This window comes from Bombus vancouverensis, chromosome 11 (assembly GCF_051014615.1).
Source record: "Bombus vancouverensis nearcticus chromosome 11, iyBomVanc1_principal, whole genome shotgun sequence".
Classification (NCBI taxonomy): domain Eukaryota; kingdom Metazoa; phylum Arthropoda; class Insecta; order Hymenoptera; family Apidae; genus Bombus; species Bombus vancouverensis.
The window spans coordinates 11770017-11797214 of NC_134921.1; the positions used below are offsets into that span (position 1 = coordinate 11770017).

At 40.9% G+C, this 27198-nt stretch overlaps 1 protein-coding gene across 5 annotated transcripts in view; it reads left to right on the forward strand.

The window, feature by feature from the left end:
• The window catches only part of Pgant9 (polypeptide N-acetylgalactosaminyltransferase 9), a 293850-nt gene that overhangs the window by 33175 nt on the left and 233477 nt on the right, over positions 1–27198 (forward strand). For 4 of the 5 annotated variants that reach the window (XM_076622866.1, XM_076622863.1, XM_033330074.2 and 1 more), the window contains exon 2: positions 16932–16995. The exons of the other annotated variant lie outside the window; for it this stretch is intronic. The gene's annotated coding sequence lies outside the window, so the exon portion shown is untranslated. The remainder of the gene's footprint in view (positions 1–16931; positions 16996–27198) is intronic. 5 annotated transcript variants of the gene reach the window in all.

The following is a 27198-nucleotide window of genomic DNA, read 5'->3' on the forward strand; positions in this document are numbered from 1 at the left end:
ATGGCGATTAAGTCTAAAAATCTGAAATCAAAATCTCAACGGAGACAAAGGATATAGAGGACAGGATCGACTCGTTTCACGGCAGTTGGTTTCTGTAAATTGGCAGCGACAACGTGGAAGCTACGAGTCGCGTTTTAATTAACCCCGCCAGCTCCTCGCGCTGGAAAAATGCTCGAGAACGTGCCCAGATTAATTATCAGCAAGCTTGATGAAATCCAATTTTTTTATACCCTGTAAAATGTGAAACCACCGTATAGACCAAAGTTTTAATACACTGAAGGCAAATATAATTTAATCGACGAGTTCTTAGTCGATTCATTAGAGGAACTCGACTATCCGAACGTATATCCTGCGGTTATCAACTATCCTCTGGTGAATACTTGCCACGGACGGCGCGTCCACCCTGTGGTTAGTCGGTGGTTGCAACTGGGGTCACTTTCTCCAAAATCATTCCTAATAACTCTGACTATCGCGAACATTTCTGAGTTTCTTCTTGTTATCAACAACTAGGTGTTTGTCATGAACTCTGAACTAGTGATGGAAAGTAATTTATTACTCTTGCATCTATTACGGAGGCGTTACTGTTTATTAACGCAGTTCGATATGATAAAAGAAGGTAAAAAAGGAAAAAAATTTACAAAGAATAAACAGAAGCGGAAATACGCCAAGAAAGGCGTAAGGTGTATTCTAGCAATGGCAGTGAGCAGTAACGCAGGAAACCAACGATAGGTGCACGGCAATAGCAAAATAGCGCAACCGCGTAAAAAAGAAGTAGGGAAAAAGAGAGGATGCAGTGTATAGATATGAAAAGGAAGGATTCTCGGGAATAAAGAGATAGTACGAGTATATAAAAACGAATTCTAGTAGGGAGTAGCAGCTGAAGAGAACAATAAGGAAGATGATAGAAAGAAGGGAGAAATAGTAATCAGCCCAGGAGAAAAATACAAAGGTAAATGTACAAGTACACGTATTCCAAGATATCTTTGAATAAAAACGAGCTTAGAATCTGCAGGATATTTTGCAATTCCAAGGTGACATATGTTAGAAGTTTAAATCGCAGAACAGAATATTTCGTTATCGGAATTGCCGATATGAAAGTCCGGCGGGAGATATGCGGACCACGCACTGTACCATATATAACGGACGCAATAAGAAGGCCGCGAATAAGCGTTGAAATTAACTTTGCTCGTTCTGCGATATATGTATTCGAGGCGACTGTCGAGGCGTAATAGAGAAAGTCAAGGGACGAAATAAAATGGAACGATTCCGAGACGGAAATAAAGTCTCCCATACCGCACATATCTACCGTACTTTTCTCCCTTTTCTTCCGGCAGTTTCACCCTCGTTCCGCGTCCCTTCCGGTAGTCACTCGCTCACCAGTCGATCAGGCTCGTTGTATTTTCTCGAAGACGATACGCGTTATCCGCTCGAGTTTACCCGCTCGCTACGCTTATTCCGATGATAAAGCGTTCCTGGACGCGGGATCTGATATCCTGCTGGATATTGAGCGGGTCTCGTCGAAACGAGGAGGACGCGTGTGCAGAAAAATCTCATGGCAATATCGCTACGGAAGACGAATCGCGTTGTCACGATTCCCAGCTCCGCGAAGCTGTTCCAGAGACGATGAGATTATTTTCGGCGGTTCCTCTTGCGGCGAACGACCTATTTCCGGAAGACTTTGCTGCCAGGTTACGCGTACGTACGCTTGCGTGTTCGGTGTATAGCGTTAATCGCGTTTGACACGTTTTAGACAATGTCGCGAATCGTTTGACGGATTTTTATCGCTTTAGATCGTAACGAAGAATATTCGAGAGAAGGATGTTCTACTCATAACGATATTTACTTACGTCGATAACGATATTTCAAATTATCTTTTGCAAAACATACTTTCACTTAATTCTTTCTAAACCGAATGTTTCACTGATCGTATATCTTTTTTATAGAACCCGTTTTTAATTCGCGAGCCATTAAAACTCGTATTCACCTTCATTTTGAGGGCCGATGAATATGCCGGTGACACGAGAGATATAAAATATTTGAAATTTTATACTCTTGCAAACTGGAATCTTCTCAAGAACAGCAGGGGGCAATAAATTATGCAGCAAAGTTTAAAATTTCATTTCATAAGTTTGGCCCCCAAATTTTATTTGTTTTACCAACGTAAAAAATGAGCGCTTAGAGGCAATAAAATATTCACGTTTTATCTTATCTCGAAGGTATTCGTATCAAATTAAAAATGGCCATATGGCGTGCACCACTAATATCCACCAATGTAAACTGCCTTTAAATTGTTCATCTCAAATCCTCGTTAAAACTCTCAAACCAAGTTTCCAAAGTTCGCTCTATGAATGAAATCTAATTACAGCCCAGTGAAATAGATCACTTATTACATCGTTGATGAAGTATCTCCGCAGTGTTTCAAATCTGAAGTCACCTCGAATTTTCGTTCGTTCATTTCACGTCGCATCTCGGCTTATGAAAGAGCGTAACCGGTTCGGTTGGTCTTCCTTTTCATCGAACTTCGTATTTCCCTGCGGGCAAGTAAACGCGTGCTCTCGGGACTCTTATGAATATTTATTACAACAACTCCCATGATTCTTGAACGATGAATTTAAGAGGCCACGGCAGGGTTGCTTTCAATCGACGGATATTAATTCCGGTTCGCGATTATTTCATCGGTATTTCTCTACGGCGAAGAAAAAGTGACGAGTTTCGAGTAGCGCTCGAACGAATTCGCATCGTTCTATAGACACAGCTACCGTAAGCTTTAATACTTATCGTATTTCAAGTCGAATCGTGAAAAAGTAATGGGCAAACGTTTAATGAGACCGCCGCATTCTGGCCAAGGTTTCGTGGCCGCGGTTATCTTCGTGAAAAATTGCGTCTTTTCGTATTCGACCGGCGTAATTTGCGCAATTTGCGTAATTCAAGCAACACGAGCTACGAGAACCCGCAAAGTTGTATTTCCAGCTTCTTCGATTTTTAATTTCATGCGTTTTGGTAGATAGTAATTTGTTCATCGATCGACGATGATTTTTAACGGACAGCTATCATTGTTGGTCTACGTTTGCAAATATTTATTGCAAATTTTAGTAATACTTTTGTCCTCGAAGAAGTCTACTACACAATTTCCTGGCAAACGTTCATTCAGATATCAACACAACATCGATCAATGATAGATACTCGTATGGAATGTTAATTTATTTTCTTGAATTAATTAATAATACACGATTCCCACTGAATACCAACAATAGCCGTCCCGCATATCCGTTCATTAATTTTATCGTATCCAGCCTTTTCTTCGTCTTCGTTCCTTGTTTATCCGTATTAATCCAGTCGGTATTCATAAATGTATAAAATCCAACAAATATTTACCCAACAATGCTTGGATTCAATTTTTGTACATCGATCTTTCGTAACATTCGGCAACATCCGATGCACCACGTAAACAATTCACCCGATTAAAAAGAGCGAAAGGGATGGAAAGAGAATGTTTGCGCGTGTTTTCAATAAACAACAACGCGAAAAATCGCGAAATAGCAATCGTCCGGTTTCGTGATTTGTTCTTCATCCCGTTAAACCGAGACACCATCCTCGTACATTCATAAATAGACTGCTAGCGCGAATTAAACGAAACGTAAAACATATTCGAGTTGGATACGTTATCAACACCCGTAGGGAATAGCCACGGTAGGGTAGATCGGATGGAACGAAGTGGAAGTTGAACATTTCCTCTCAAGTTTGCGGAGTCGTTCTGATCTTATAGAAAATTTAGCTACTTGACATAGCTTGCCAGGCAAGCGAGCAATCGGTCAAATTTTGGAATTTGCAAAATTTTTCTTTTATTTGTTACATCTTTTACTTTTGCTACCTTATGTATTAAGTATCTTTGCATATTTACACTCGTCAGAAATGCATACGCATAATCCAATAACAATGTCGAAAATATCAGTTCTTTAGAACTTTCGAATGTACGTGATCCAATTCTCGGAGGTTCCAATCGCCGCAGTGATTCTCCAAGTTCTCGCTAATTTTTCAAAAACTTCCCAGACGCATCTTTTCATTTCGTTGCAGCGTTCCCATATTTATGAACGGAGGTGTACTCATACAGTCGGCTGGCTCTCTGGTTACCTCGTTCACAGTCCGTTCTTTACGCGTTGCACCGTATGAATGTGCGCGCGGTCGTTTGCTCGCGAGTTGCGCGGTGCGAATGACAGAAGAGGGATGAACAGCCATATACGTTCGATGCATTTCGGTCGTTGGATCCGTAGGTCGGCGAAGGAACGCCGAGGAATCGGTATACCGTGTGGCCTCTATTCAAGTTGCTGCTGCTTCTTCGCGGTGTGCAACTTTCCACCGTTCTTCCTCTCGTTCGCCGAGCAACCGGGGCTCATCCTGCGTCCTCTTTTCTTCCTTTCAACCCCTTTTCATTCCTTTTCTTCCGGCACATCGCTGCAATTTATGGACTGCTTCAGGAAGGCGGCGAGATAGAGAGGACAGGGAGGGCCGACCCGATAAATCGCTGGTCGTAAAACGCGGAGATCGCGCCAAGGCTAAGGGGGATAAGGGTGGAGGTTCAATCCTTTGCCTGACGAGGGTTGCAGACTGGGAATCGTACACTATTTTCGATGCCGGCATTCCTTCGGATCCGACGATGGAAGGGTTCCCTTTCTTGTCACCTCGGGAATCTTTCTCTTCGGATAAAATAGGGCTGAAGTTTTTTCGATGGTTGGCCGTGATTTTTCGCGTTGGAAATTTTCATAAGACGGAGATGGAATTTAAGATTCGAGGAAATCTGAATTCGGAAGTTGGCGAGTACGATTGGTTTAAGGGTCGAGCGGCAAAGAAGTTCGGCTGGGATCGGAGAGCGAGGAGCTGTTCGAGGAGTTCCGAGTTCCGAGTTCCGAGTTCCGATTAAGCGAAAGATGGAGATTTCAAAATCCCTTTTCTCCTTTCTTGCTTGTTTATATTCTTCCTTTTACGTTCTGTTGCTGTTTGTTCCTAGAGAGTTTTATTGCTGTTCTTCGATCGTTTGTGCGATTGTAGCCTTACAGCGTCCAAAGTGCTTGAATCTCTTTTTAAAGGACGAATTTTATTGCAACTCCCTTGTAATTCAAGAAATATTTGTCTAATAAACGTGAAATGTGGCATTTCAGGCGCTGCTTAATCTTAAAAACGCAAATCGTACTTTTTCAAAGATAGAAAAAGATGTCCAGTGTGACAGGATACACCGAATCATCCTGTACATCGTAATTGTCAGAATGGGAAATTTGATTCTTAACGATCTTCCAGGAAGAATGATCCTCCATCTACGATCAAGCCTATTTTAAGAAATAATAATTCAATAGGCACATATTTCGTATCGTATACATTGTCGAGGCGCATTACGCGCGAATGTATTATGACACGGAAATCTGCTTCTTGATCATTGCGAGAGTTATTTGTTCCTGGACGGAGGGAACCTGTCTCTTGCTCGTGTTAGAAGAAGATAAGAAAGCAGAAAGCTTGATAATAGGATGCCAGTGAATCACGATTTTTTGAAATATATCTATCGAAGAATCGCGTTTGCCTTCGGTGTCTAATAAAGTCACGTACGTATATTCCAAAGATCCTATCTATTCTTTGCATTTTTACGTCGAAACGTGTGTTCTTTGAATTCTTCTACCTATCATTTCTCAATAAGAAATCATTTACATAGTGTGATTGGAATATAAAGCGAGAGAAAAAGAAACGAAACAAGAGATCAAGAAAGCAGAAATATTGGTAAGATCATTCAGTTTTTTCATTTGATATTTAATAATACTATATTACAGGAATTAGAAGCTGGAGAATTCCAGGAAGAAAGTATTAGAACAAAAATACGCGATGAGTGGCGATTATATGCCGAGTAAGTTTAATAGCAGACTTATCTAGACATTGTGACATCTTAATATAATCTTTTCCATGTAAATGTAACACGATATAAAATGTCGGGAGGACCAACGATGAAAATAAATCTGATACCAACCCCTTTGCTCGAACCTCAAAATTAAAATTCATTCGTCAGGCAGCCAAGAAATAGGAATCAATTTTCTCAGAAATCACAGCGAAGGAAATCGGCGTCTGCTCGTTTCCGTAAACGATAAAAGCCGGAGCGACCCTTCTGAATTTTCTTCTACCCTTCTGACTTTGCATTTCTTTCGAGGATAAGGGTAGCTGGACGCTGGAGACGAAAATGCTCATCGAAGAAAATCGGATGAAAAGGGTAGAGAGATGAGGGTGCCTCGGATGGGGACGATTCTATTTCTTTTCTCGGCCAGTGAACGTCTGACCTGGCTCGCGTTGAAAACGATGCGCATCCAAGGTCATCCCCCAAGGCGATCGGGAAACATGCAGCTTCTCAACGTCCACGATCCTTTCACGCGATGGAGGTGGAAGGTTACGTTTGACTCAGCGGATATTTCGAGTCATTTACTTAGCCGATAGCGTCGGTCGACATAATTTATCTACCTTCGCTTGAACATCTTCTTTTTATCGCGGTTAATTGCGATCCCATATAAAGATAAACGTTGTACGCTTGGCTGCGATTAGTCGCTGCCACTTTGCTCTTTCCCATGTTACAACGTTCGTCAGGGACCACTAATAGACGAAAACTATGTGAACGATTCGCTCGGTGGCTTACCGAGAGCATCTTTAAGCGATAAGATGAGCAGAACGATACTCTTTTTGGCGTTCTCTTATGCAACCGTGTCATGGTAATCATCTTCCTCGTCTCAGGAGTGTTGAATACGCTGGAGGAATCCCCTTTGAAAGGGAAACGAGTCTTCGAGTGATTTATGCGATCACCTTCAGTTTTTTCTTCTTTTTTTTAAAGATTGATGTAACAGATCAACGTTACCGATGTCGAACCTTATAGAATTGTATTGCAAAGCTTCGACGTAACAAGCGAGGCTGTTGGTCTAGAAAAGTTGTAAAATGTCCCTCTTTAACTCTCGCTATCGACCTATGATTGAAAAATTCTTTGTTTTTGCTCTACTTTGTCTAAGGTTAGCTTTTGCATGCAAGCATACTTAAAACGTGTCAAGATTGTAGAGACACTGCTCTCTGAAAACTGTTAAACGAATCGTAGGTTATAGACCTTTGTCGCGCGAACGTTTGTAGAATTTTGTTTATTTGTTACGCAAGAGTTACTTGCACCATGTGACTTGTAAAAGTGTGCAGAGACATCAGACGTTCTTCTCGGACCTGATCCTGTCCCGCATTAGACTCGGATCGACTTGATGTCTCGTAGGAAAATTGATCCTTCGTCGTTCAAAATATATTTGGCGTTAACCCGTCAGCAGGAATATTGCTGGAACGGTGAGAAATTTGTCATGGTGCAGAGAGTATGCAAGGACAGGGAACTTTATGCGCTGCAACGCGTGCATAAATTCAAGTTTGCAGCAGGCCCTATTCGTATTAGATGCTTGCTAGACGGCAATCTACGCGCTGTTATAGTCTATCTATACGTTACTTATCCTTCGTTGCTTTCTTTTCGATAATATCGATTCTACCGGCTGCTCACTTTTCTCGATAAGCTTCTCGTTATCCTTTCCCTTCTGCTTGGACAAGATTCGAATTTCGGATAACTGCACTCCATTTCACGTCATTGAATATCAGTTAAGCTTGCAAACATGCAACCACGAATTACGTGCTTTCCGTGGTCACTAATGGCCTCGTTGTTAATAGTATGGTCTGTCAATAATCTCTTTGCTGAACATAGGTCGTATAACTGTTAAAAAAGTTACAACTAATTATACTATTTTCTTATAAGTTTGTTTTACATGGTTTTTCCTTTACTTTGGAATTTTGTTCGCAAAAGATACATAGCACGTAAATTTTCGTAGTTTCATAAGTTGCAAATTAAAAATTTCAAACTTTATTCGATTCCCAACGTTTCTTTGGTAGTATTACGGCGTTATAACCCGGACAATTTAGTTTCGTCGTAGCATTTTAATAAAGTTATTCCATGGTTAAATTGTTTCGAGGATACGCAGCTTCTATACGTTTATGTGCTTTTTCCAGACTTATATGTATGTATTCAAATTTATGTATATAATATTCTTTATTCACAAAACGTGGAAATACCTTTTGCAGTTTAGTTTCCTTTATGCGCGATTCATCAAGTGGAACAGTTTCGTTGCAAACAGTAGTTGCGTGTTTTTCCATCTTTTGATGTTTTCCACCTTTGTTTGCCAGGAAATTGAAGCAGTCTGAAAATATTCAACCGTTATGCAGCCAGAAAAATTTCCCAGATTGGGTTGTTTCGCAAATTGCGTGTCTTTGGAGTGCGCAGTCGTATGTTTCCGGACACTTTCGCACAGATTGTATCGTTTTCTTGCCTTTACCGTGTTTTACTTTGGAGAACAGCAACATTTAGTTTGTCTTTCTGCTAATTTCATAGGGATTCGTTTGCGATTCTCCGGAGATACATTTTAGATCCTTTAATTTTTTAAAGTATTCTTTCTGGCATTTTACGACTGAGACTTATGACTGAAGTACCTATACGCTTCTTTTCATCAGAAAATTATGCATAAAAGGACATAAGTTGTTAATGCATTTTTTATACCTAAGCTTAGGTATTAAAGACGTTATAAAACAGCTTGAACAGGTACGCGTCCACGTGTTTGTATAAAAAGTTTCTAAATCTACGTGAAATTCGGCATTTCACTTTTGAAGTAAGTTACTTTGAGAAATATCTTGAGGATTTAATTTTCATATTTGGCCGAGTCGTGTTTGAAAGTTACCAGCGTTTTCGATACGATTTCTTCGATTGAAAGCGATCGCTGCTCACAGAGGTGTTCGCCTCGAAACCAATGGATTGTTTTCTAGAGTAAACATCGCTGGATAGCCTCATCGAAAAATCGTTTCATTGTAATCGGTTTGCCCTCTCCTGCCTCATCGATATCTTTCTTGTATGTTGACGGTTTATCGAGTAATTTTATCGTTTATCCGCAGTTGCTCGGCTAAAGGACCGGTATTTGCGAGCGTATTTATTCATAGCCAACGGTGATGCTGCTAGTTGTACGAAATGCGCATATCGGATTTGCAGCTGCGTTAATTGATCGTGTCGTTCACAAAAAAAATTCGTTTACCAATGCTTTGTAATCGGAAGCGATTCGTTTCGGTTGATCTCCGCGAGCAGTTTCATTTTTGCCGAAAGTTTAATTAAATTTTTAGTGCTTTTCTGCCGTTAATTCCTCTGAGTTTCATCGCCGCTTCTGTTTGAAATTTCGAGTTTTGACGTAAAAAATAAATTATTTGATTTGTTCATTACAGAAATATACGGTTTATTAAATTCTCGTAACGCTACTATCGATTTTTCGTTGGTTTATCATCGCATCGATACGAGCAAAAGAGTCGAAGTATACGATCGATTATAATAAATAAAATTTACTGATTCTTCGGAAGAGAGACGTGGGACAGCAGTGGAATAGATTCACGTAGAAGAGATTTGTGTCACACAATTTCATCTGAAACAAGTTTAACGTGCTCTGTCCTGGGCGTTTCGATTATTTGGTCGTTCGATTGGGATGTGTTCATTAATTAGGATCTGTCGTTGGTAATGATCGTTTGCGGTGTACCTTGTGATCGTAGGGCGAAACCTATATCAAATTTAGGGCGGATGTATCTAATGCAGTTTGCAACTGAGAATCAGGATTGATTGTACTCACCAATTCACATCGGTTAAGTCGCTTCCGTCTAAATTAATTAGTCACGAGCACTATACAGATTTCAGCCTTTCATGTTTTTTCTTTTAATATCTATATGTTGAAACTTTCACAATAGCTCTTCTATGTTAAGCAATGTACATTTTAAACTAACGATCGATCGAATCGCACGGTTTAATCCAACGGGAATTATACAATGTATTTATCGTTTCTCGCACCATTTAATCACGCTTGAATAATCCATACTAGCGACATTCTATTAACGATATCATAGAAAATTGATTAAATTTTCAAAATCAATAATTTCTTTATCGATACTGGAATTGATACAAATCTCTCACTTATCTTGCTGATAATTTTCACCTATTAATTTTCGTACTCGATAACTTTATCGACGCTGTTGAAGCCGTACACACACTTTTCTCATTTATTATATTTTCTCGTCGGAGAAATTTATGGCGGAACGAAGCTTGGTCGACGATACAACGATCGATGTTTCGATACGCGAATTGATTCGACGGAAATTATTCAACACGGTCAACGTTTGGATACTCTTAGTGTGTACGTTGTCCAGCAAACATAGACCAGGCTCGTTCGTATCGTTGTTGATACGACAATGTCGTTGCTAAATTTCTGGAGACTAGTGGAATTTGGATTACCATTTTTCTATTTTATTTGTCATATCATTTTTCGATAAGATCGGAGTTTCGTTTTGACCAAAGTATATTTAACGAACAAATATTTCTCTAGGAATTTCATGATTTGGAGTACACCGAAATATAAAAATCATCCGCTACTGGATTCCTACTGTATTCTACGCTATATTCGTATTATAGCTTTCTTTATTCTCAAAATTTCGCAATTAGTTTAAAACACTGCGTAAAGAGTATCGTTTCGATGAAACTACTGGAGCGCTTAGATCGAATTTTTGACCATCGTCCAGACCATGCGATAATGAATATTGATGGGCCAATTTGCTGGCTAACCGACGTTTAATCTAGATCCAGGTGTGCAGGTGCAAGCTCACGATCCTATTGTTCGGTTATTCAGGCTGGCAGATTCTCTAGAGCTTGCGACAGGTGTCAGCGGCCCCAGAGTGCGTGACCCCTGTTAGGCTCTGGCTTAGATAGTCAGGTTAGACCTCAGTTAAGACTGGGTCGAATCTGGTGTAGATCCAACGCGTTAGAGAGGATACTATCGCGTTTATCCCCGTTGCATCCCATCGCTTGGCAGTTCCATTGATCCCTGCCCGTCTGCGTATCAATTCGCTTATAAACTATAAAATAATTGCAAACAATTATACGTTTTTACAAAGTGCTGTAAGGTGATTGAATCGAATGGCGAAAGTTAAATGCGTGCAATCGTCGTTGGTAGAGTTCATTAAAAAATCGTTTGACTGCATCTAACTAGTTTAAAATGAAATTAAAACGAATTAAATACTCGTGCAAAAACAAAGACGAAATTGAGACAATACCGATATTCTTAGAACCACGATATTTCCAGTCTGTTCACGTTGCTGAGACCTTTGCTTTGCAGAGGATCGTATATCTTCTTAAAACAGTTCACCTTGCTCATCCATCGGTATTCGGCGGTGAATTGGACGAACCTTGCGCCTGACAGTGTATTTAACAAGAATTCTCGTTCGAGCGTCCTATTTCACGGCGTACGAGTCTTGCAGCGAGCTTAGTCAGTTCTTGATGTATGAGAGTCCGCAGGTAGGGGGTTGGGTACCCTATTGTTCGAACGGTTAGTCCAACTGACAGAGACTCGAGGAGCCACGACAGGTGTCAGTAGCCTATGCACACGCGACTGCAGATACAAGGACCACGCGGTGGTTGTTTTGACGCGGCTATCTGTCAAACAATCGTGGTTCGCCGTACTTCTGTCACATGGTTCACGGAGGGAATCCTCTGGTCTCGCGGTGGATGATTAACCACGCTTAACCACGTCCTATGCCACCCTTTACAATTAATCATTGTTACGACTAGTACCATTTGTTTTCGACTCGGACGATCCGCCATTCTAATACCCGTGAATAGCTGTGATACTTGTCGAATACTAGGTATACTAGGTATACTGTTTCGTGACGATCGCTTTGGCCCAGTATTGAATGCTGCAGTGGTCGTTTAAGGCAGCTATGTAACAGCTAAATTGAAATCGATATTTAGCTTCGGGTAAGTAAGTACGTTTCTGGATAATTTAATTTTCCGAATTTTGGAAAAATAATTATAGCACGCAGACGGTCTAGGGACGCTCGATCATTTGCAACCCTTTTCGAGGTTGTGATCTTTTAGATTAGAAATCCTAGTTCTCAGGAAATGGAGTTGCAATCATACGACGATCTATAGAGCTGAGTGATTACGCAAATGAAAAATCAGAATTATTGGGATCAGAATTTTAAGTTCAATATTGTGTTTAACCTTGGGTTTTATTGATAAAGTAATTTAATCTATCTTCATAGTAGTGATTTCTATCATTCTCTGATAAAAATTCTATGTTACAAACAGAAGTGAAAATTAGTCAAGTGGTGATTATAATCACTGATAATTCGATCGTTGATCAAATTTATACAGATTTATATTCGGGGAACTTTGTGAATAAACTGAAATTTTTCTTCCAAAAATTTTGCGCATATCGATATTTCCATATATTATCTAGTTTCGTATTTTTCCGTTTTTAATTAGATTTTTCTATAACGACTTCCCTTACGTGTACATTTTAAATTGAATCGTACGACTTTCAACGCTAACGAGAGTTCAATTTTAACTGGCACTCAACTAACAGCATTACGCGACGCATACTTCTACGTATATATTTTCAACCGAAGATTCCACATCGGCATTTGGTCGATTTTTCTTTTCCATCTACCGATTCCCCGATGAGTTTCGAAAAGTTATTGCCCTCGATAAATCGATTTTCCCAGCGGCTCAAATTTTTTCGATTTTACGACGAGTCTTTCGCGTATATCAACGCTTCGTCGATCTTTGTCTCGATTGGCGGTAAAAGTTTTACGAGAAACATGACTCTCGCGTATTTGCTTGGTTGCATCTTACTTTCAACGTTACATCAAACTTTCCTCGCCTGTGGAAAAACCTATTTCAGCGTCTTTTTTAACGACGAAGCGAAAGCATGAACGAAAATGTGTTTCGGCAACTTTTCTGAAACGAAGCACAAAGCAGAAAATCATCTGTTACGCGAACTTTCCTCCCACTTTTCTCGCTTCTTCGAACAATTTCAAGTTGCTCGCGATTTATAACTTCGTTTCTCACCTACGCCTCTTTCTTTTCACTTTCCGAGTTGTTGCTATGACATAATTACGAAATAGATTTCGCTTAAGCATTCGACGCAGGCATAGAAACTTCCATTCGCGCTGAACAATTTGCCGAGGGCGGACATTCGAGAGAAAATATCGCACAATGCGCTTTCAGCGAAAGGATTCACATTCTGTATCATTCAGGCAATCCATCATATTTGTTGCAAATACACTGCGTTCCATTTCGCTGTATTGCCGATTTTCCAGAGACCGCTGTTCAGTTGTGGACTCCGCGTGAATCGGCTGCAAATCGACGTTTGAAAAAGCTTTGGGGGAAGTCGTTTCACAGTCACGATCCTACGATTTTCGAAACGTTTTAGTTGAACCTAGTTTATTGCTTGTCGAAAGCACAATGGAGTTTCGGTTTTAGTAAAATGCAGTTTCGATGCAAAATTAACTTTTGTCTTACTGTCTTTTTTAGTTTTTTAACTTCTACGGTATCGTAATTATTAACACCATATACCGAATATCCGATAATCTATAACTTTTCACAACTACGATAGATCGATTTGACAAAGTTACGTTAGATTTCATTTCCCTATGACTGAGTGGTAAAATAGAAGGTGAAAGTAGGAGGTTTCAGATGCCTCGCTCCGGATCAAAAGCTCCCCTATTCCTCTAATTTCTAGTTTCTTTCTCAAACAACTGAAATTCTAGATATCTCGATGGTTCTCGAATGACGTCCTTAACTCTGAAAGCCACCCTTTGCTCGTCGAAGCTACGATGCTATCCTCGTTAAAGAGACTCCGTATCGTCCTTTAACATCGTCGGCACGAAAGAACCGACTGAAACTGTTCTTATCGAGACAACCTATCTAATTATCGCGTCAGGAAGCGAGTTAGAGCAGAGCATGGTCGAGCGTCGGTGACCGAAGTTCCCGCGGGGATCAATACCGTCCTGTACGCGTTATTAAATCGTGGACATTACGAGCTAACGTTACAAGCGTGACAAGTCGAGGCATCGCTCGGATTTCCGTGGTGCACACGTGCACGCGGAGAAATACGACCGCTCGAAATTGCACTCGATACGTATCGCTTTTCGTAAGTACGCGCGTTCTCGAAGCGGTGGAGTTCGGTAGCAAAGTTGGCGAGCAATTCCGTTTTCTTTACGTTGGACGAGCCTTCCGCTCTTCGTTCGCCGACCCTTGAACCGAATTTACGTCACGTGCGCTGGCCGGCCGGTTGTGGAACGTAGATGGAACTTGGCGACGGTGGAATGTGGTGACCCGTAGAGAACACGATCTCGTGTTGCCCGAACTGAAGTTCCTGGCGTGTGAAACGTAATGGGTTTGGTTTCGGTCAGTTTTGCGTAGAACTGCAGTTCTAACGACATTGAGGAGCTACGGGTCTGTTTGCGCGGTCTTGGAAGATCTTGGATCTTGAAATTTGTCGAAAGTCTGGGGGGAAAGTTCCATACTATTGTACTGTGGCGGTGTCTTGTCGATCTAGCAGAAGAAAATTATTTAGTCAAAGAAATGCTAATTATAAAAGTTATCATTAACATCTGATTAAACCATGAGACGAGAATTCAGAATTTCAACTGTCGAGACTTTCTCCTATATCAATTTACTTTTTCACGAAGGGAAACTTAAACGAAGTTAATAAAGTTTCTTTAGATGCGTTCCATCTCGTGACTAAATTAAACCGAGATTGTCTCAAAAGGGCGTCCACAGCAGAGTGTTTTACTCGAGGTTTCCTTCAATTTGAACATTTTTAATTCGAATCGATTATAAAAATCGTAACAGCTATAAAAACCGTACATGCGTAAAGACGATGAAAGATACGATCCAAGGTATTTCCAAGGTAGATCCAAATTTCCCAGAACAAGGGAAAAGATCTTACTATACAAAAAGATTTTTATGACTAAGAAAACAATGACAATCAACTCGTATAACTTTCATATCCTTTCGAAACATTAATATTTCTTTCTCGCGTATTCGTCGTATCTTAAGATCATCTGTCACGAATTCCAGAAATTACCCAGCGCACCACACATGAAACCGTCTTATTTTCATCCTCCCTTTCTCCTTCGCCTCTCGTCTTATCGATTCTAGTTCAAGCGTTCTCCCACGCCAGTCGTATTTCTTCGAATAACAGATAGCATTTTGTACACGCTTTCCCCTGTGACTCTGGCCGTATTCTTTACTATCGAGCAACCGTAAAAGAACTATGTTTCGTTTTGCCTTCCATTGGATAACATTCCCCTGCGGAACGGAGGGTTGCATTGCAGCTGCAACGACAGACAAGCTAGGGGCTGAGAGAGGGAACGAGAGACAGAGGCAGAGGACGAAGAAAAAGGAGAAGAAAGAGGAAAAAGGTATCCGCGAGGACGCGGATCGATTCCACGGAGGTGGGCGGAAGTCGCTTGTGAAAGTGGAATCCGCGACACTCAAGGCCGTTTCTCGTGGTTACGAAGCTCGAAAGCCAAGGCAGACAGGTTCTGATCGGTCGCTCCTCTTCGAACACTGGATCCTCTAGCCTTAAGATTGCTCGTTTCGTTTGTGAAAATCCTATACACGGATTCCACAATCCTTCGCCCCTGTATTTCTTTTCCTCTTCGGATCAAACCACTACCATCGCACGAGAATCTCGAGAGTGTGCCACGATGTCGATGTAAAGTATTCCCGGGGAAAAAGTGTTATTGCTGTCGGTGGCCTACATACGGAGATGGTCCCTTTCGCGTCCGACTTCAATTTCCACAGAGGTAGCAGCCGACTTCGAGTGACGAGATCGAGTTGGCTGCCTGTCTTTTAGGGTCAGGCTTTCATTTCCTATAGAATTTGGACTTTGCTTCTGATCTCTTTCATTTTTCTTTCCTTTTTTTTTTTTTTAGGTTTTATCTTGAAACGGCGAGAGGGATGGCATTGAATCGACAGGGTAAACAGGCGGGGATTTTGTAAATTCAGATTTGCGCGATTCTAGGTTCGAGGGTGAATGATCTTGTACCGAGAGGATGGAGGTTTTATTTTTTATCTTTATCCTTTCGGCGTAATATTTTGGGTACCGATAAAAGGAGAGTTGGATGATTTTTTTTTAATTAAATTTCGACGGTTGTTAAATGGACTCGGCTCTTAATTTTGGTTTTATTTTTGTTCGATTACGAATAGAATTTTATTAAATTCATCGCCTAGCTGTCGCGACTAATTTTCGTTGTACACATAAATATTAAATTCTCGAGTGTCGCGTGGATATTGGTACACTACGTTATCGCGATACTAAAATTTCCGGCGCAATACCGGCGGATTAGTCCTCGTAAAACTTTAGTCGAGCGACGTTGCACGCAAGCGAAACTTCATTTTTCTAGGAGTTAAGCCTCGGGTACATGTTTGTTCGTACGGCTCGAGTGTGGGATACGTGTTCGCGCATCGTGCAAAAGTGAAAAGTTGTACGCGGAAACTTTGGCGGAATGTTTATTTTATTGGGAACTTCATGACGACTTTAAAACGTTTCAACAGTTATGAGGTGGAATCACGAAGTTCGGAAGCTGAAATTGAAATAAAGTATAATACGGAGACGGTTTTGTAGCTGCGAGCCTAAGTTCTCTTTCGGTAATGGGTACTCAAGCGAATGGAACTGCTGGTTTGTTATTCACATAGAAAAATTATTAGTTCGGAGCGAGATGGCTGGGCATGTCTATTAAACGCGATACGATCTCGGCACGTCTGCGAAAGGATTCGTAAAATTGAATTGGCCAAATCGGATTGAAGCTTATCGCGATATAACGCGATTAAACTGCGGGAATACGCTCGTGGGGTTGGGACGAAGCCGTCCTATTCGAATTTGTCATTCGTTGATCGCAGACGGCGAGACGGTGATTGGACAAAATTGCCTGTAAATTTTGGCAATGATTACTTATCGAGGTTTATACAGAATAGATTTGTAGTAGCGAGTGAATCTTTTGATTTTGACTAAGAAGTTTTTTCCTTTCAGGTATGCAGATTCACGCTGTTACCCGTGGAAGACGCAAAGACTGGCATTTAACTTCCTAATTTCAGTAAGTGAAACAAACTTCGATATAAAAGTAACTACGCTACTCGAACGTAAATTTCAAGTTTTATTTCCTCTCGAGCATCTTCTTAATTAAAACGTACTTAACTAAATATTCTGCCAAGTACTTAAGGAGATTTAAAAAAATCCCGGAAGAGACGTTTCGATAGCAACGGGCAAAGCCAGCGAACTTTAGGAAAGAGGTCAAACCGAAGGGACGATAGAGGAACGTTGCAAACGATGGCGAATTAAGTACGTCGGATTAAGCGACGCCGCAATCGTGCGTGTTAACGACATCTTACTATGTATCGGAGGCAGCTTGATCGGACCGAGTGAAAAATGGCGCCATTTACGAACACGATCCGGCTCAGCCCGCTAGGGATAAGTCTCGAACCGATACGTAAACTCGCTGAAACTCCGTTCCGAGGGTCATTCGTTCGGCTGCCGGACCACAAATTGAGCGGTTTGTTTCGTCCGGGCGAACAGCCGCTCCGTGAAAAACCGGAAGAGCTCGTGAGTCTCGGGAACGAGTTCCTGATGCTCGCGATTTGTCAAGCCGGAGGAGAAATTTCCTTAGACAGTCCGTAAGCCCTCCACGAGAATTTCCTGATTACAGTTGCAACTTTTGAGCCAGGAAGTGGCGCCAGATCCTATCACGAAGTTTCTTGTATCGGATAGATGTCGTGGAAAACAAGTTGCGCGAGTCTTAATTCGGTTTTGCTCGATTTACAAATTTATCGCTGCACCTTTTCACAGATTATGATCGATAGGCTCCATGTAAGTTGGCGGATCGAGGATCTTTTTTCTGGATCGACAGAGTTATTATATCGGTTAAAGCGTTTGATCGCTCAATACGACAAGGTTTCGTATTTGAGATGAGAACTGGAGAGGAAACGTCGCTTCTTGGGTCGTCGCTCGGTTCTATTCGATTTGTAATATGCTTATAACGCCGGTACTCGAACGGATTGCTGTAAGGTGAAAGATCGCATGTTATCCTTCCAAGGTATGATTTCAATCCCGAATATGACGTTAAAATTTATTTCCCTTCGTTCATACTTATATGCTGGTAAAGAATAGTTTACGATAAACGAAAATGTAAACATTTTTTTAATGAGTCCAGCGGGAAAATATATCCAAGATACGAAATAATCCTTACGATTGGTGAGGCCGTTACGGAGAAATCGGCGAACATACATAAAAAATATATATATTCATTAAATTTGGACGCTTTTTTCTTTTTCGAAGGCGGTATAAAAGTTATTCGATTCTTTTCCTTTCTTTCTCTTTTTACCCAAAGTAAAATGCCCGATATAAGGATACATCGGTTCAATCGGTCGTACTCGATGTCTTAGTTCCTGTCAGTCGCTTTTCACGACCGATTAGAGTCCGATCCTAAAAGGCATCGATCGCTACGGTTCGAAACAGGCGTCCGCCGTGTTAATGTCTTTGGTCGACGTCTGAAAAGACGAGGACCAATTGCAGCACCGATCACAGGAGGATCGTCGCTGTGGAACGAGTGGGTAGATGCGAGGATTAAGTCGAGAGGGCAGCTCGTAAATCAGAAGCTCAGCCAGCTATGTCTGCGGCGCCGGAGATAATAACCATTTTGCGCTTCCATAGGCTCCGTTCCGCCCCCATCGTTATAAGCGATCTTACGACAAGGGAGAGAGGACCCATTCAATTAACTTCGTAAAACGTAAATCGAGACGCTGCTTCTACCTGACCTCGCTCCTTTATCCTCGATCGTTTTCCTATCATTGCTCTTTCTCCCTGGAGCCTTACCTTAAACTTTCTCGTTCCAGTTTTTTTTCGTTCAACTCGGGGACACGCTTATTGTCCCATTTGCATATTCAAGAGAGCGGCACAGTTGTCGCGTATATTTCGAAAGTGACATAGTATGCGTACATTTCTTCGGGTTATTCTTTTTTTACAGAAGAATGGTCCGTTCGATATTGTATAACGTTGGAAATTGTGTCATTCCGTTTACACAGGGTGGTTCAAGGCGTCAGGTTGCTATGGAGTAATTGAGAAGTGGCGAGAGATAAGTGGTTTTTTCCTTGAGGGTCTTTTCGAGGCCGCGTTTTCGTCGGCTAAACGATACACGTTGTAAGTTGGGTTTAGCCGGAATAAGAATAAAGGAACGATTCCACGGAGTATAGTAAATTTCGAATAATCCGGCAGACGGGGGAAGAAAGCGGAAGTTATTTAAAGAAACACGAACCAGCCGAAAATATTTCGAAAAGAAAATCGCACGAATATCGAAAAAAAGGACAAACTTTTTAAATTTTAAATACGCTTTTATTTTTACGTAGAGCGACAAAAGAAAATTTCCTCCGTCAGGAACAATGTTCTTAAGGCAATTGGATTTGTAGCAGACGTCATCGGACATGAATATTTCGTGTCAACGGACATGGAAACAAGTTAGATATATTATGGCTGAAATTGTCAGAAATCAGAGTTTAGAAATTATCTGACGAACGCTGGGCTACATTCCTGTCTTCCAGGCCTTTCGTACGAACTGCTAGGTTCTGGTGACTGCAGTCTCAATAGCGATATACGTGTCGTAAATTCGTGACACGATGCATGAGTAATTTGCGGACACTGGATTCGTTCTCCCTTGGGCCTAATTCCTTCGTTGATCTGTACCACCACCTACGTTGCACCTACAAGATAGCCGTATGATATATTCAGAGCCCTAAGAGACTACATCGCGGGACATCTAGTGTATTGTTAATCATTTCGTTGCCTGTTTTCGCTCTAGTCCATAAATCGACAAAGAAAGCTCGCCACGAAAGAATTTTACTTAATCTTCAAATAATCTTTTATTTCACACGATATCGATCGACCGCACCTAAACTAGGTCATTCGTGTCTAAATCTAATTTTTGTATAGTTGTAGGCTTTAAAAAAGTCATGAAAAATTCTCAGATACGAGTCGTCTTTTTTTATTGAATAGAGTAAGCAAAATTTGCATTCTTTTCTTGGCAAGATCTACATAAGTATTTTTGGTAAATTTAATTTTACCATTTTAATTAAATCATCTACGTATTTTAATATTTATAGATGCGTATTATAGATGGATTCGCGTTTTCTCAACGTAGATATCGAACAAGAAGGGTGGTTTTTAGAACGATATCGATTCTAATAGAGGCGAGGTGGAGATTTATCGATCGCGATGTAGCGGCTGCTCCATCCCATATCGCATCTTCGACGAGGTATTCGCAGGTAGAACCAAAAAGGAATCCCATAGCCGGGCAACGGATCATGGTTTGAATAGCAAACGGGGACCGGGTTCCGCGAACTCTGGCTAAGGTCACGTGTTTGGCACGAGTTTGTCGAACTCTCGCGTTTCAGCGTGCTGGACACGATGAATTTCATTCGTCGATTATGCCGCTGTTGCCACCCATTTGCTTCACTCACTTTTTTTTTTATATTTCTTCACCCTCTTTTCGCTCGTGCGTCGTACACCTGCTAGCTAATAGTATCGTGACTAAGAACGATAATGAAAGCGTAATTACACAAGCGTAATAGCCTTTTAATGTTTCAATTACGACTGTTCGGGACGAAAGAATGTTCTAAGCAACGGTTTGAGAGAACGTTTAGAGCCAAGCTGTCGTTTAACTTGTAATAAATGCACGTTTCCTTTGGCTTTCGTGGCTGAAACTACAGGGGTCTTCGTTTTCTTTTTATGGGGATTCTTAATACACGCGTCGTGTCGCCATGAGAATTTACGTCGAACGTGGAATTCGAGGGCGAGGTCCGTTCTCGGTGAATATTCTTTCCGGGGGTACGCGAGAAATCGCGTATACCTACGTAATGTCATCACGTACGGCGAAAATAGCGTGAAAGACCGACTGTTCGTGTTTCATGGCTTGTGAAACACGTGACCGTATTTTCGCGTATATTCGTACGGTGGTCCGCGTGCTCTGGCATGTTCGAAAGTAGATTAAATTGTTTAGGGAAATTTGGCGATAAGCGCGGAAACCGTGAAATTAGAGAATGTTTCTACGAAAGTTTCGAATAATATTTAGTTTTATGGAAGCTGGTTGGTAACGATATTGGATACTGATATGTATTTTCAATAAATTCGTTGTGATATCGCATTTTCTTCTGTGTTCTAGACACCATGTTGCTTTAAATATCTCAATCTTATACGATTACTCCACTTATTGAAAGTAACAAACGTAAATGTACGAATATTTTCATGACCTACCATTGCATATCAAATTTCTTTGCATCGTAAGCTCTAGAATACAATGGCAAATATAAAAATAGCGAGATACACAGCTAATTTCAGCGACACGTTAGAGCTGGTTCCTCGTGAGTACACGATGTACCCGGGCTGATACGATGGTGATTCCTCCGGTTTGGGGTGGCAGACACGAGATCACCAGAGGATCCACAGCGGCATATCAAGCAGCCCCAGACACGGTCGAAGATTAATGCTCGCCCGCCCCGATGGTCGTTACGGATCTAAGACGATTACATCGTGCTTAAGTTCAGGTCGACTGTACCATCTTAATCGTTGGGTCACGTCGGATCGTACGCTATTCTAATTAGTTAATCCACCTTTGGCCATGCGCTGGCGGCAGAAGCACGCGTAACCCTGTAACAGATGTTAACACGAAACATGTACCAATTAAAGGCGGGTTAGATTTCTGGCCTCGTTTTCGCTTGACGAATCCCGCGTCCACGCGCAGATGTACGCGTTTTGATATCAGCTATTCTCTTGTTTCCTGTGGTAGGTTACGTGCATCGCCACTAATTAGGGGATGCGATCGGTTCACCTTATTACGGGGCGCATTATCGTGTAAGGGACGCTGCGATCTGTAATACTATTAGCATTAATTGGAATGGAGTAATTAACCTTTGGTGGGACGGGATGGCGTTCGGATAAGCAGATAGCGCGGCTAATATGCGGTTTATGGATGTGCGCATGAATCGTCAATGGTGGAAACGTTATCCTTCTTTTGTCTCTTTCGTCTCTCTCGCTGTTGCATTTTAAATTTAGCAATCAACTTTGATTTCGTTAAATTTCGATTAGGCGTAGAAAGTTTTAAAAGCGTTTGAGAAGTTTTCTATCGTATCTTGATTATCGACATTGCGTTATTAAGTCCGAAGTTCACTGATTTTCCAACCGTGAAGCACGCAGCTGCCTCATCTTCGTCTGGTGTCTTCTCTCACGTGATACAAGCGGAAGCCAGAGTTTCGTGTCCGATGACAGGTATGCGCGCCGTGACTATCAAGCAGGTTACATATTACTTCGTCGAGCGAAGGCATGGCTGAAATACGTGCTCAACTGAACTTGTTCGCGATACACATCCCTGGCTAATCGAAAGTATCCGATCTCGTGATAGAACTGCTTCGGACACGGCCATAAAAAGACGACAAAACCTTGCGATGTTACGTTCTCAAGAAGTTTACCATTTGGCGTAACACATATTCACTTTCCATCAGAATCGTAGATGGTTTAAGATAAAAATGCCTGAGCTATGTCGATTTTTACTTAATTATACGTCGATGGTAGATTATGCTACTATGAATCTCGTTGGAAAATTTTACAGTCAGTGAACACTCGCGTGGGTGATTCATACTCGAGTTACAACCTCCCGGAGTTTTACTCCCCAACTTTGCCGGAGATTATTAAAAATTTGTATCTAACTTGTACTTTTAACTTTATTCTTGAAACGCCCTTGTCATTCTTCTTCTACGTACATACTACATTTTCCTCGTATTTTTAAATTAACCAGATATCAAATTATCCAAGAATAGTTGCATTTCAAAAGAGTTTCGCATCTCGCTGTTCTCAACGAAAAGAAGTAAATTCTTCTCCCGTTGGCTTGAAATGGAAACACGAGGCGAGTTGTCCACACTTATTCATCATCATCCTCCTTCATTCTCAAAACGTATTCTTTCGACGTCGTCGCAAACTTTATTCTCTCGTTTCGTTTTATATTTCGTCCGGCCTCTGCCTTTTGTTCTAATTTCAATTTATTACTTGACTGCGTCGCTGTTATTTTTTTTCTCGTTCAATTTTTTTTTATTTATCACGGTTATTTATCGAGTTTCGCCGCAGCAGAAGCCGTAACAGATGTAGGTACAAATTGAACTCGGGCAAGACTCATTTACTCTTCGTTACGAAGTGGTGGAGACGCAATGCGCTTCAACTTTGCCAAGCTAATTTACTGTCTCGCCGCGTCTTGCTTCTGTTCCGGTTATGTTGCTTAATACCATTGTTAATTTCGCCCGTTGACGTCCCCGTGGCCTGTTTTTGCCGCTGAACGTCGCGTCGTTCCAGTCGTTTTGCGCTACGTAAACTCCTCTTTAATGGTATTTTTTGCGATACCTGTCGACGATGAACGTCGTTGTCCGGGAATTTTGAAAGCTCAAGCAGCTCGCTGCATTTTGTTCGCCTCTCTTGAATAGAAAAACGCTGAATTGTGCTTCCGTTGAACCACGGAATTATGGCTCGATGAATGCGAGTAGGAAGATTTGCAGGAAGAATTTGTTGGCCTTTTTGCGTCCAATGATCGCCCGAGAGATTCATTTATCGTTTCGAAACAAATAATTAGTACTCGAGCACTTACGATTCAATGTCGCAATCGAATATATAGAGTCCGTTGACTTTGGTCTATGTAGGTTTATTTATTATTCGAGCAAAGAACTCGGAAGATTAGACGCAGGTGCTTTGGTTCGTTTTAGTTGGAACTGTATCAGAAATTATTTTTAGACAACCTCTATACAGGTGATTTTAGATCGACCGCCTGAAAGGTTTGTCGTCAAAGACTAAAAATATGAAAGATAAATCAAGAAGAATTTTATTTACGCGCGAACTATATGAAAAGTAGTCATCAACGATATTATATTAGCTCGAGGAAATTCTTAAAATTTATGAGTTTAGTTAGAATTTCTATAAGACTTTCGATGGTACAGGAAATGCCGTAAACATAAATTATGTAACGCTTTATGCAGCACAGTGATCATCTTCCCAGTAGTTTCTCATCGAAAACGTTCATTTCCGTCTTTCTTCCAACTACGTTATAAAATATTGATCGTCATTTCCAATCGCTTTTAAACACAGACAAAACGCCTAACGTATCGTGTAGAGAAACCGAAGGATGATGAAATAAAATCGTGTTTCAGCTTTTTAAGAGACTATGAACGAGCTTCGTCCTCGTCCAACCGGTCTTTGCTTCTTCCGTTATTTTCTTCTGCACCATGGCGCTGTTTTATCCTTCCTCTTTTATTTTTTCATCGTCATAGGCTACGCTGTGCGTGCACATCGTACACATACCTGGTTCAACTGTGCGAACGTCTCGCAAAAGTTTGAAATTTCTCCTTAGGATCGTTGTTCCAGTAGCTTATTTTTCGCGATCGCGACGAACTCCTAATTAATTTTCTGTCGTCGTTTCTTTCTCCAACGATAAATCAGCCAACGAAGTTTCAATTTGACGGTCAACGCGCCAGCCGGCGTGAAACTTCTCGTAACAGGAATATAATTCCGCTAATCAGTGACATTGTTTTTGCATCGTTCGATTTCACGTCAACAGGGAATTGGCCACTGTCGACTTCCGACCAGTTTTTCTATGAAATCGCTTCCTTGGTTTATGATATTATCAGTTGCTATTATATTCAGATTAGTCGACGTCGATTGTAAAGTGTCTCGTAAACTGTAACGATATCCGAAAGTATAGAAATTATTGGCGTTTGCAATTTATCAAAGTGTACCGAATATTAATGGAAACTTATATTTAAATTATATTTCTGGGCAGAGATGATTAAAAGTTTGAAATGGTTTTTCCGAAAATATCGCGTAAAACGAAATTAACGACGTTTGCAGAAATTCCAAGCGTGTAATGTTAAATTTTGCAAGTTACGAGGTCGAACAACAAAACGCGAGAACCACCGGTTTCCCGTTACCTTTCATCGTTCTATTTCGTGCGAGAGGTGCGAATTTTGGGAAAGTAAACTATAGTTGGTGGATTTTCAGCGGGCCGCAACAAAGGACGTCGAGTTACGCGTTCAAGAGGTAATGAATCGATAATGCCGGAACGAATAATGGCGCGGGAGCGGTTCTCGTTAGGTAGATAGAGCCGTTATACGGCCAATCAAATTGATAAGGTTGCAATTGAAGCGTCGATTAGGCTATCTTCATCCGGCCGTTCATTTTTCTCTTTAATCGAGATCGAGATGCATCGTTTTATTCGTAGATAACTATTTATGACGTTCATTACGAAAATTACTTAATCCTGCATTCGTTATTACGCGTAATCCAACTATAATATGGCTCAGATGTTTTATCGTTAAAAATTAAGGATTAATGAATTTTATGAAGTCTAGTCTATGAATTTATAGTGGGTAATACGTATGGTAAAAGAGTTGTTACAATTAACGCAAATGAGACTGTGTCTATACAAGAAAATTGCTCAGTTCGACTAACCAATTGCTTTTACAATTTTCAGGAGAGAACGTACGAGGTTTCTTGCGTGTTTCATCGAATTTAATCACGGTGAATGAAATTTACAACACGGTGACTAGCAAAAGCGAACAGTCATTGTTATCGATGGCTTTGTAATGTCGACGCATTAATAGCATGGATGCACGATGCTTGAGTGCTAGCGACCGGAAGGGCAATCAAATTGCTAGAGCGTAGAGAGTGAAGTAGAGGGTTAAATGAAATTAATCCTGCATCAGGGCAACTATATGTATGCGCTGGTTGCACAGTCAAAGGCAATGTTGAATAACGATGCTTGTCAAATTTATCACTGGATGATTCTTTGAATCAAGAGGAAGCTCTCTATTTTTTACTTTGAAAGCGATTATACGATGATATTAAAAAAAGTCGAAGGATATTTCTATTTTTCTTCGAATCATCTTGCTCCTTTGAAAGAGATGTTATTTCGATACTGACATGTCGGAGATGAGATATGTTTTTGAAATTTTTCACAGATTATTTGAAAAGAATTTACTGTCTTTCAGCACCTTTGGATATGTCTAAGCGTATTCACACGTATATCGATCAACTCTTTCTTGAGTAACAGATTGTGGGGAATAAATGGTAACAAAATTGTCAGGCAAGTTACATTCGTTGTTGCTCGTCGAAAGGCTTTCAACGATGCATTAGTTCGAACGTTGTAATTCAAAATTTGATCGTTCGCGATAATATTTTATAATTGACGTATTAACGTGGCGCGGCATGTTGAAGGATCTCCATTGAATCACGAGAGTGTGATTAAAATTCAGTTATCAAATGAAATTGTAATCCTTTCACATGGATGAAATAACATAATCGTATATCAAAGTTTGGTTTTCACGAATAGGACGTAATAATAATTCTGCATTTAAGCGACTTTGTCCTACAGTTCTACATCACAATCATACGAGGCAAGGTACACGCGTGTAGAGTACATAGTTGTACATTAAAATACCTTACCTTCCTCGTCAAATTTCGCTCATTGTGTCAAGAATATTTAGCTTTGTTAGCTTTGTTAGTCCAAAATTTCCTCGAGCAAAACATGTTCCTTTGTCTTACTACTTTCTCGTATTACTGAATAAATATCTGACTTAATCATCTTTCGTTATTTTCTACGTATAAACGACTTGGAAAGTTAAGATAGATAACTCATGTAGAATCATTCCTTGCTCGGTTGTATTACGACCAATCCTGTGTATTACCATTTATTACTGAATCATAATCGCTCTTGATCGATCGTTCAACCATCCATTCATAATGCGTTAATACCATCATCATTCTTATTTTATCGAACAAGTAATAACTGTGTCGCGATACAACCGATACATATTCCACGAAAATATCATAATCCGATAAACGGTAATAAGACACGCGACGAAGAGATACGTCCAATGAAATTACGCAAGGGATTGTGTTTTCCATGATGAAGTGGTTCGTGCTATTACGTCGATTGTTCGTCCTGTTACGGTTAACAGCCATGTTGACCATGTAACGCCACGACCACGTTAGCCCTGGTGCTCTCACCCCTTTTTACCAGGTCGAAATGGACAGCCATTTCAACGATGATTTCTATGATACCGCACCGGCACATTATTTGCGTTACAATGCACCTTGTCGCGCGACACCGTGAAAGTCTGCAGCTGTAATGTTTAATGGCGCGTTCCGACAACAACGATATGTCATTTTAGTCCGTGGCAAATATTGGCACAGCCACGATCTCCCCTTGTGCACTCTCGGC